This window comes from Chroicocephalus ridibundus, chromosome 9 (assembly GCF_963924245.1).
Source record: "Chroicocephalus ridibundus chromosome 9, bChrRid1.1, whole genome shotgun sequence".
In the NCBI taxonomy this organism is placed as follows: domain Eukaryota; kingdom Metazoa; phylum Chordata; class Aves; order Charadriiformes; family Laridae; genus Chroicocephalus; species Chroicocephalus ridibundus.
Window position 1 is genome coordinate 34547701 of NC_086292.1, and position 12189 is coordinate 34559889.

The window sequence follows — 12189 nt, forward strand, 5'->3', positions numbered from 1 at the left end:
AATCTTAGGATAAAAGTTGTCCATGGCTTAATAAAGATATAAAGAGTTCCAATACAGGTTTGGTTTAACTTGGAACAATTAACTGTTACAGTGTTAAATGTAGACAGTTTGGTTCAAGAATGCTGGGAGTCAGAGTTGGCATCAAGAAAGACAGACTTATTTTTCATATTATAACCATACCGATGAAAGAGCATATTTACTGGATTATTGTTTCCATCATGGATAGATATGACCTCTGTTGCAATACAAGATTTTTTTTTAAAAACTTTATCACAAGTACCCTCCAAATCCTTTTTTTTTTCTAAACTGAAGAAACAACCAAGCAGCCTACATCTATTTTTCTACTCTCAATAGTATTTCAGCACTAAGAAAAATTTACCTATTCCACTAATTTTTTGAGGCTGAGTTTCAGCTTAGTGTGAATGTGAACATATGTGATATGAGGGAAACTGATAGAACAATGATAACGCAACCTGACCTGTGTGCTGATGCCAAAAGAAAACTACAGCATCTTACCCTTACTGCACTGACTTTGCCTGCCTGCCTAAAATAAGCACTAAAAGCAGAGCACATACAATACACACTGACTCCGTTCTTTCTATCCAGATAGATAAAAATCATCTAAAGGATATGAATCTTGCAGGAATTTTATGAGCTTGAGTATTGCCTCATTTCACATCTGTATTCCAGAATGATTTTGGTTATGTTTATACTTTATAGCCAAAGCTTCAGGTTCTGTCTACTGCCTTCTATGGATGATGATGCCTTCATGTCATTGTACCTGTTGTGAATTTTGTTTTTATTGTACAGGGGTAAGGGATTGTTTTTAACACTTAGTTGGCTCCATGTCAACAATACCCAATGAAATCTCAGGGAAATGTATGGAAGACACTAAGACTGTGGTGAAAGTGGAGAATACTGTAGGTAGTTGTAGGTAGTAGGATGGTGCCTACTTCTATGGAGGATGATGCCTTCATGTCATTGTACCTGTTGTGAATTTTGTTTTTATTGTACAGGGGTAAGGGATGGTTTTTAACACTTAGTTGGCTCCATGTCAACAATACCCAATGAAATCTTGGGGAAATGTATGGAAGACACTAAGACTGTGGTGAAAGTGGAGAATACCTAAAGGGATGCTGTTTGGATGTATGTGCTTCCTCCAATTGTTCCACCTCCGGCTCTTTAGTGTTGCCACCTATTCCTCTCCTTATCATTTATCTTTCACGTGGGCTTTTTTCCGTTACAGCTGCTGTTCCTCCCCATAAAAGGTACATTAATAAAATGGAAATGCCAAATTCCTGCTGTCTTCTGACTGACGTGCATTTTGCAGAACATACACAGCTGGAGTTTTAAGCTCTGTGTTATGGATTATATGTGGCTGGGAGATGAGGGAGTGAGGGGGAAGCCACCCTAAATTTACTGCTTACGTTTTGTGCACAGAAGAATCTAGGGAAACGATTGAAATGGTCTCAGTTGTAGTATGTAAGAGCTGATACCCATTGTGCCATATGCAGTTAGTAGTGAGTAAACATCACAGTGTCAAATAACACCACATTACACATTCCTCGATATTATAAGAATGGCTGACATACGGGGCAATATTTGTCAGTATATCTTTATTTAAGCAATTTAGACCAGGGATATATTTGGTCAAAAGTGAATTAGCATCAGTTCCGAGGACTCCTTAGAGCAACTTTTGAAATAATAACCTTTTTTCACAGGTAATTACTTTATATCAAACTGAAATGAAATTGAGATTTAAGCTTCTCTCAGGAGAACCCAGATACTAAAGTAGTCATATCATTAATAATTGAATTCTTTCCTTACTGCAACATACATGGGATTTCGATTTAAGGAAGAAGTGAATGTTTTCACATGGACCCCATTACGCCATTCGTAACCATTTGAGGCATCTATGATTTTCATAAAAAAAAGGATAATAATGTTACTAAGAATCTCAATGCTGTTAAACCTTATACAGAAATGTCAGTGGGCATCAAAGACAGAGCAGGGTTTCTATTCTGTCAGAAATGCCTCTTATCCCAGCCAGTCTTGCCTTACTAAAAGACTGGACCTTCCCCAGGGGCCTTTTCCTGGTAGTGCCCCCAAAGATGTTGTCCTGCTCATCTTCCTCATGTTCTTTTGTGGGGCATGATTATCACTCTCCCTTCCTGCCATCAGCTGCCCTCTTATGAGCAGCACCTTATCCCACCCTGAGCCTTTGGCAAGAAGAGCAATGCACAGCACCAGGAGAAGTAGGGGAAAAGGGAACAGAGTCCACTTCCCACTTCTACCATCTTCCTATTGCCAGAGCATGGCAGCCATGAACGGCTGGGCAGAGACATAGCAGAGACATAGCAGAGACACAATGGGACTTCACTTTGCTGAGCAGTGCCACTGGGCTGGGCACAAAACAAGTATCACAGAATCAGCACATAGTAACTGATTTTTCTTTGCTTCTGCTTTTATAAAGAATCACTACATTATCCTATCGGTCCATTTCAGTCATTATTTCTGTGCTAACAGACAAATGACCATGCTAATAATTTGCTGCTCAGAGAAATTATTTACAGGAAGGTAGCACTGGCATGGAGCACAAAGCTCTCTAAGCAGGAGAGGTGTCAAACTGAAATGTTGCTTTTCTAGTGTATTTACTTTGCAATTGTCTGTGTTTTCAAGCAGTATAATGAAGTTAGTGCATTTTATGAATGAGAAGAATTCGTCACAGTATCTCTCCTGAATTAGTAAATGTTTGGTGTACTCTATTCAATGGTTTACTCAAAAGCATTTCATATTTTATATCACAACGTTAAGGAAAGGAAAAGGTTTCTTGAAGATTCCTGCTTGGGACAGGGCTCTGTCCTGCGCTCTCCAGTTCTCAGAGCACAATAAACTCTTCAGCAATGCCTTCCAAGCTCTTTCTATTTCCCATGCTCAGTAATTCCTATACCAATATTTCCTGTAAGTAGACCTTCTTAAGGAACTCTCCTTTTACTATGACAGAACTGATTGTACACTGCTTGGTTTATTCCTAATAAGTGCCACTTCTGTTAGACAGTCTCAGCTTCCCGTTTCTCCCTGTTTTTTACCACATGCAACACCACCTACCTCTCCTACTGCCCGCTGTCAAAACTGACAAGCCATTGCTTCAGGCTAGGGATCTTCAAATCCACTTTCCTCAGAGGCAAAGATATCCTCTCTAGCAAAAAGGTAAAAGTACAATGAAATCTCTTGCAAAACACTTCACAAATAGTCTCTCATTCACATCCGTCTTTTATTAAAACACAAAACCTAGCACAGTCAAAAAGACTACTACTCCACAGCCCTACTTCTGGACAAATCTCAAGTTGTTCATTTCCTTCCTAGCTAATACTTATGAAGGAAAAACACCTATTTCTTTGTAGCTTTAATTAGAAGTTGCTGACTTCATCCTTTTCCTATAAATTTGAAGTAAATAAAAGAGTTGGCATACCTTTCTAATGCTGCTATAATTCAAAATACCCTCCACTTATCACCCACCTCATGTCTTTACAACACTAAGCACTAAATGTGGTGATGTTTTTTTCCATTTCTTGTTTGCTTTGTAGCTAAAGACAGAATTTCAAAATAGATCAATTTTACTGATATTTTCATCTAAATAGGGCATTTAAAAATCTATTTTATAAGTAAGCCCCAGTTCCAGGGAGCACCTTAACTATAAAATATAGTTTACATGCATGCTACAGTTCTTCTATTAAACAACAAGCTCCTTTCTTGGATGGGGACTAAAATTTGTTAGGCATAACTGAACCGTAACTCTAATATACTTTTGTTATCCAGAGGCCTAATTCATTACTATTATGTACAAAAACAGCATTAGAGCTTTTATATTAAGAGTTTGGGAAGACTTACTAGAACCAGAAACCGTGCATCCTTCAAATTTCTGCAGAGAGTACATTTGCTGTAGCACAAGTGATAAAGCTATTACCAACAGCCAAGTTTCCTTCCAACTTTTCATTTCTGAGTAATTTCTGCAATGAAGACAGAAGTGTAATAGACATGAAGGAATGTGGCAATCCATTTGTTTTATTTCTATGAAATTATTGCTGATTGCAGGTTTGGAGGATGTGTGGGTGAAGTTTGCTGATTTATTTCAGTTTGGTCAGGAATGCTTTTTTAAAACACCTTTAACCTTTTCCTTCCAAACAGTTAATTTGGGTCACTACTTTTGCACTGAAGCTTTGATTGTTAGAGGAAATACTTCTGCATACTTTTGCTCTGCTGTAAGAGAGGCAATATGTTGTGGGCCATATGCCAACAGATTTTAACCACAAATTTAGGGAAAGGAGACAGATTAGATTGTGGTGGTCTTATAATCAGGGTTTCTCAGTATTCTTTTCTTGCTAAGAGCAAGTATTCACCACTAAAGTGGTTCTATGTTATACAGATGGTGTATCCATAGTAATAGGGCAAACTAAACACCCTCAGCTGCATTCCTCTATTCTCCGATAAGCGTTCTACACTAATTTTATCACAGAACTTCTTTAAAGGGTCCAGCCAAATAATATACTTTAAGATCTTCAGTGAGTTCTGAATTACTTTTCAGCTGTCTGCGTGCAAGAATCTTATTCAATAGAGGGAGGTATTAAACAAAGACCTGGAGGTTTATGACGATGAGGAAAAGCCAAGCTTCTATTCAAACATTTACAAACACTGTTGCTTTTAAAAGCTGATGGTCAAGGAACAAAGAGAAACAAGACGTATTTGGTCACAGCATCTATCTGTCTGCCACTGCACATTTGCCTCCAGTAGCAAACTTTCTAGTTGTTTGGGCAATCTAGCTTTAATCACCTAAGATATAGATCAAACAGATCCTCCACCAGCTCTCTAGGGAGACTACTGGTTAAAGTCTTCCCTTTCTAAAAGTCTTCCCTTTCTGTGAAACAGTCGGCAATTCTGTGCTTTTATGCTGTACATTCTTTTATTCCATTCATTACTCCTTAGCAGCTGCTGGTGCCAGAACAGGATCAGTTGATGTGGTGACTCACCTAGTTAGCATCTGGGCCTGTCCAGATCTAAGCGTGTGTGAATGCCCTGGTCAAGAAAATGTATTAACACAGTGGGTGTTCCAGGGAGCTGTGAAGAAAGGGCGAGCCGAGCACCCCATAGGTGGGAACTCAAGAGTTTTTAAAATACGTAGCAGACTAGCCAGATGCAGAGTTTTCTTGATACAACAGCTGGGGAGGGACATTCCTCTCCTGTGTTGACACTGTGACACAAATGTACTGCAAAACCTGACTGCTTCCATATTCCATCTTTACTTGAAACACAAACATGCAAGTGAAAACACAGCCTGCTGTCAGACTGCTGCAGTTAGGAGCACAAAGCAAGTCATTTCTCAGGCAATGCAACAGAAAAGAGGTAGAGCATGAACCCACAAAACCATTCATGTACCTCTAGATAGAGGGAGTGTTAGTAAGCACTGACTTTCATTTTATATCCTAGTGGCTGAAATTTCTAATAAGGTTGCTGCTTGTGTCAGTGTTGGGTTTTGTTTGTTTTTTAAAACATTCTTCAAGTTTAGAAAGACTTGATTTTGTAATTTTCAATTGCTTAGAGAATCTTAAATGCAGCAGCACACTAAAGGATTTAATATTTAAATAACTTCCTGTATAAATGAAACTTTTAGGGTTTATACCCATGTTTCCCGAAGCCATGTTAGTGCAGTGCTGAGCCCATGCTAAAAATCTCCTGATTAAGCCTGAAACGGATTTGCGGAACAGGAATCCATGCAGAGTGTTTTTTCTCAGATCTCATCATCTCTTCTGTGCCTCTGCTGTGTACAAAACTGGAATTTGTTACTAAGGAATGAGTCTCAGGAACTTGCAGAAGGAACCTCTTTCTCCTGAGGAAGAATGAGTAAATGATGGGCACCCACAGGAGACAGTAGCTTCAGCTTTTGCTTAAGGTGTCCATAACAAATGCACGCAGGACTAGCTGAGGAGGCAGCTTGCTGTGGTGGGAAGCAGGGAGGCAATGGCAGAGCTAGCATGACAAATAATTTAAGTCACCTTCCCACCTTAAAAAAAACATCAGGTCACAATTTAAGTTTCTATGTGAAAAGTAGCCCTGTCATGCTGTCACATGAAAAAGGATGGTTGGAGAGCTTTGTCCTGCAAATGAAGTCATTTTCTACCCAATTCATAATCTCAAGTGTTACCTCAGAAGCAGATGTAAAAAGCAATGGCAGTTCCTTGCCCCACTTAAGAGGACCTGAAGTATGAACTTCTGACAGTCGCTTCTCTTTCTTTAATCACTCCCATTCAGACACCCTCATTTGATGATACAAATATATATAATACAGATAGATATAGATGTTACTCTTAAGTATGAATAAACAGTTTCAAACTAACGAACATAGTAGCTAATTAGGTTACAGTCTCCTCAAGAGGTACTACCATCACTAATACATTTATGTTGGTTTTAAGTATATGGAACTCAACTGAACACACTGGATCCCACATCCAAAGCTATCCCCAGAGATCAGCTTTCCATAGGATCAGACACACTGCTTCACATTTACCTGGCTTTGATTCGATCTCCAACCTGTCTCCATTTAACTCTCTTGAAAGTCACCCTCGCATAGATTCTCTTCAGGAAAGGAGGCATGATGGAGAGACATCTCATCAAGGATTAAAGTGGTATTGCTGGCTGGCTTTTAAAAAAGGTAGAGGATAAATCTGAATAGCTACAGAAAGCAAGCCTTTCTTTCATACTGTGCAAGTGATTTGACACTATAAGAGACAACAAAATGGTGTGCACAGGTAAAAATGATAGAAGGAAAACCAAGCTGACTCCTGTAAATAGAAATGAAACCAAGATCTTTTCACAAGACACTAGAAAAGATTCTTCAGGATTCTCAGTTGTCATGTAAAAAGATAAAAGATCCCTTCCTTTAAAAGACAGAAAGTAAAAAGTAGAGATTAAATGGTCATTCTGCACCACAAGTTGCCACAGAAGTTGATCCCAAACAGCTGGGACCAGTACCATTCAAACTATTCCAAATTATGCCGAAAATGGAGAGAATGGTAAGAAGGCACAGACTACTGACAGCACACAATTCAGGATAAAGAAAATGAAAAATAACTATGGAAAGCTTTTCAGCTTTTTTCAAAGTGTTTGTGACATGACACTGAATGATTGAGCAAATAAAATAAAAGGAGAAATTCAGTGCTGATAACTGCAAGAAAAAGCGGAAAAGTTAAAACCAACCTAAATTACACACATTAATCAACAGGATCTATATTAGTTATTACCTCTCAGTAAAGAGATCTCAGTCACTGTTTTTCAAAAGCCGTTCATCTGAACTCAGTGCTCAATAAGAATTAAAGAAAATGGATTGGTAATAGTCATGAGGAACAAAAGTGAGAAGAAAAAAAGGATCATCATACCTCAGAAAGTATTACATGTGCAGCTTAAATGGACAATGTTGAGAACAGGCCAGCTATCTGTTAATTAGTTACACAGATTATGGTAGAAAAGTGTGTTAATTTATTCTTATGAAGATAACAGATTATCATGGAGAAAGAAATAATTGGTCTGTAATGATGGAAATTATCCATGCTGGCAAAATATGCCTTTGACTGTTCCACAACTTTGTCCTTTTAGGTACAACACTGTAACTTGTGGGAAACAGAGTCTTGGCAAAGCATTCTATATCGCTTTTACCCCAAATGAGAGCTGCTGCATAAACATGTAGCTTACTGTTCAGAGCAAGAAGTGATTATGAAAAAAAAATAATTTAGGAGTAGTAGATTCATTTTATTGTGTTCCAATTCATTTTACTGGCCATCCATACAGGACAATTTCAATCACCATTTCAGTGCAAAAATGAAAAGAATTTGCCTAGCTATTCTTGTCTGCTTGCTTTACTGAACTGTGGTAGAGGCATTTGAAAGTGTCAACGGGGAGGTGCTTTTCTGCAGTCATCACTATTTTGTATCACATACCCTTAAAGCAAAGATATACATATATTTTCAGCGTTTTGCTCCTTCCATCTCTTCTACAGATAATTTTTCCCTTCACAAAGCTTTGCTGTGGACAAATGGTGCCTTCCAGACCCCCTCAGAACATCAGTCTGAGTGTATTTTGCTATCAGTGTTTAGCATATTGATTAACTTGTTTTTAGATAAAAGCTGTGAAAGAGAAGATGCTTCTTTCTTCTGTTCCTCAGCAGGGATCTCAGCAGTTTCTCATCACCTCCAGATTACATGCTGAATAGAGGTGTGGGGCCAAGTTGTCTGCAAACACTAACAGCTGTGCTTGGTGTAGCCAGCAACCCAAGCACATGTCATCTCAGCACTGCCTTCCAGGTATATTATTTACTTTTAGTGGAATAAACATCAGAAAGAAAAAGCTTATGGGAGAAGTTCCATACAACACAGTAGGAAATATTATCCTGTTAGTTCACTATTCTTCAGCTACCCTGTAGAGTTTATACTAATAATATTCCACCTAGACTATTTACCAAAACACCATACAAAACCGACAGGGAGAAATGAGGTTCAACTTGTCATTCTCAGGTACGTGTAGAGTCCTCTTCAAGAGTCCTTTTTAGAGAAATGTATAAATCTTATTCTTACCCTATTCTAGAAGCTCTTCAGAAAGGGATGGGAAATCCAGGATTCAGATTGTTATTCCTGAATGATATTTTGAATCAATTTCTAAGTTTCATTTCTCATTTTGGAGATAGACATGCCCTGCTTTCCAGTCTTTACCACACTTACAGTTCTGGTAACCCACTCCCCAAGAGTTTTTGAAGGTTTAGGCAACTTAACAGCTTTATGAACAAGGACTCGCAGCACTTCGTGTTCTTAAGCATCAAACACTTTCAGCATTTTTAACATAAAACCTGAAAAATTATTTTCTGTGTGAAAAAAGTCTCTACCCTGCTACTCACATGAATCTTTGAAACAGTTTTGTGGCATCATTTATTAGCCATGTACTGTTTGAGGTCAAAAAGCACATAGGTATTCATACAGCCGCTGTTGAACTTCAGGATCACTCTGCAGCACTTTCCATACTGACCCAACCGTGATGTGTCTGCCCTGCAACAGCAACGCATGACTGCAGTCCTTGGTGACTTGCCAAGACCAGCTCTCATCAAACTAGTCTGGCACAACAGCTGTGAAACCATGAGAAGACAGACCGTCAAGCTTGATGCTAGGTGGGGGCCCAGAACATTATGCAGGCTTCTTCAGGCTTAGCCAAAATTTTGGTGGAGCTTCAGTTCATGCTGTTGGCTATGACAGACTGTATATTGTTGGGGAGAGACTGCAATGACAGGGAAGGACATACCACAAAACGAATTACAGAAGCTGCTCTAGATCACTACATGTGAAAGCTCCCCTGCTGGCAGGAGCATTCCTCACAGTTAGTAATGAAGCAGAGTGTCTCAGAACCCAACTCTCCAGTCCTTCCCTGACACACTGAGATATGGCAGTACACATTCTGATTGGATTATAAGAAGTAAAGCAACAAAGCAAACCCAAGTTGCCCCCCTCAATTCAAAGGCTGGTGTTTGTTTCATAAGAGGATGAAAACCAGAAGCACAAAGTGTTCTCTTTAAAAGCTAGGATGCAGCTGAGCAGCACTTTCTGTCAAATTCAGGTACCATGGGAACAAGACCATGAAGTATGTGATGCAGATCCATCTGGTCTAACACTTTAATTTCTTCTCATGAAAGAAGTAATTTTTTTAATGTCATTGGAATAATGAGGAATAGTTGCAATCTCAGGGCTGACAACTTCTCTTCAGTGTCATGCTGCTTTTAAGTTAACATCTTTATAAGAAATGCAGGCATAGTCATGTCTTCAGCGAGCACATGAAAGAATATCACCAGAGAAGCAGAAGTTCACTACCTAAACACATGGTTCAGAAGCTGACCATTTGCTTGCAAGCATACACAACATTTGTTTAAATTCCCATGCTACTGAGATGATTAACAAATAGCTTATTTGCCATGTTTTTTTCCCGTGTCCTAATAGCTCAGGTAATAAATAATCCTTTACAAAGGTTAAAGAAAATATTCCCCAAACTTATAGAAATCTGTTGAATCCCAATAATTGAAGACTACTATTTTGAGAGGCATCATATCAAAATGTGACATGTTGTATTGAGTATAGTTACTTAAAAGGTATATGCCCAGGAATAGCCATTTTGGAAAGTAGCCCACATTTTTCTTCAGCTTTTTACATCTGGTGTCATAATGAAAATTCAAAAAAATTGACTCCATACTGACAGTCCAGAATGTCATCAAGCCTCATATGAACAAACACACAAAATGTCATCCAACATCATCACATCACATACTAAAAAAAGTTAAAACCAAACGTACTGAGTCTTTTTCTGGTAGCCTAATATTAATTTAATCTAAGTTAACCACTGAAACATACTGATGTGCAACTGTTTCCCTTTACTATTTCATATTCATACAAAATTAAGTATTTTTGGAGTCTAGAGATGTAATCTACGAGAGATTCTTCCTCATTTGCCCATCAAAACACTAGCTCCTTGATGCAGCAGAAGTTATCTATTACTATTGGACTTTTTGAAGAAAAAAAGAAACACACGTAAACTGCAGCTGGCATATGCAATCCAACCCGCTACAGGCAAAACAGCAGTGTTTACCTACCCCATACTTGAATTTTGCTTGTATATCTGCACCTGCATGAATTCTATCCATATATATGCTAAGTGCTTTTTATGAAACTTTTGTTTTTCTTTTGAATTCTCTGTATGATTCAACTCACATCTATCTGTCCACAAAAATATCTCATGCTATTAATCAGAGGCTGTCTCAGGATCTTTGTACTATGAGCAGGTTTTACAGGCATCAGTACTTTGGAAAGCATGTTGCCTTTGGATCTGCCAGTGTTCTGCTAAACCACAATAACCTTTTATCAAAAATATCACAAGAGGAAAAAGGCCTGCAAATTGAATTATTGTCCTCCTTTGCAATTTACATGGCTTGTAAGTGGAATGTATGGATTATCTTCAGGCATTTCAAATATACTGAGAAGTAACATCAGCGGAACTCCTCCAGTAGGAGAAGTTGATGTTCCGATCGAAATTTTTGTATTTTTGGGTCAAGTTGTCAACCATGACCACTGAAACAAATTGGATTCTTAGGAACTGTGCATTATACATTTTCTGAAAAGTCAGGACCCTGCAAGATATTTTGAAATAGTCACTCAAAAAAGTAAGCACAGGAAGCCATAATCATTTCTGGAAGGCTTGATCCTGATTTATCCCATCTGATGTGAAATAGTAAGAGAACACAGAATAACTTCACTCTCATTCTAGTCACTTGGCTTGGAAAGGTTTTAAAGGACACATATGAAGATCAGTTTAAGAATGGATTGAAAAACATAAAAAAATACTTCAAATGGATTTTGAAATTTTCAAAACTATTTTGATGTCAAAGAAAATCACTTTTCATTTACTTTTAATCATTCATTTAAAATTTGTATTAAAAAAGTATTCTGACAGTTGGGTTTTATACTCCTATTTCTTTCCTTTCTCTTTTCACTTTTGAAAAAAAGGAAAAGAAAAGCACGGAGGACAAAACATGGAAAATGCTTTTGTCTGTTGGTATTGTTCTACAGAAGAGAAAATACCTCCATGCAATTCACTGAAAAAGAGAGAGAGGAAGAAATGTGTATGCACACACCTGTCCCAACAGTTACACTTTATATGTACGGTTGTCTGAGGATAGAAAATCTCTAGTCAAAACACTTGTACTTCTTTAAATTTTTGAGATTTACATTGGCTATGCAGATAATTATCCCATGTGATGAATTTATCTATTTGTCTGTAGACTGAACCATGACCTTGTACCTAAATAGCTAAAAATCAAAGTTCTGCCTGGGTTTATTTCATTTCATTAGCAGTGGAATTTAGGTTACGGTACTTTGTGAAGGCAACAGCTTACAGTTTGGCTAGCATCATATCCAGCTGCCGCGACATGCCCAGGCTACGTGAGAAGGTACTCATTTTCATCTGGTTTGTGAGGGTCAGCTTTCAGAACAGACTAATCCTAGACCCAAACAACCCGATCCTCTCTGCTACTTTATGCAATTTACCTTCCAAAACATGAAACCACATGGTACTCATGTGCAACTTTAATATCGCTTGAGAAATTTTTCTTCC

The 12189-nt window shown here is 38.2% G+C and overlaps 1 long non-coding RNA gene across 1 annotated transcript in view; it reads right to left on the reverse strand.

Annotated features, from left to right (window-relative positions):
- The window catches only part of LOC134520798 (uncharacterized), a 131010-nt gene that overhangs the window by 84816 nt on the left and 34005 nt on the right, over positions 1-12189 (reverse strand). The gene's annotated exons all lie outside the window — the stretch shown is intronic.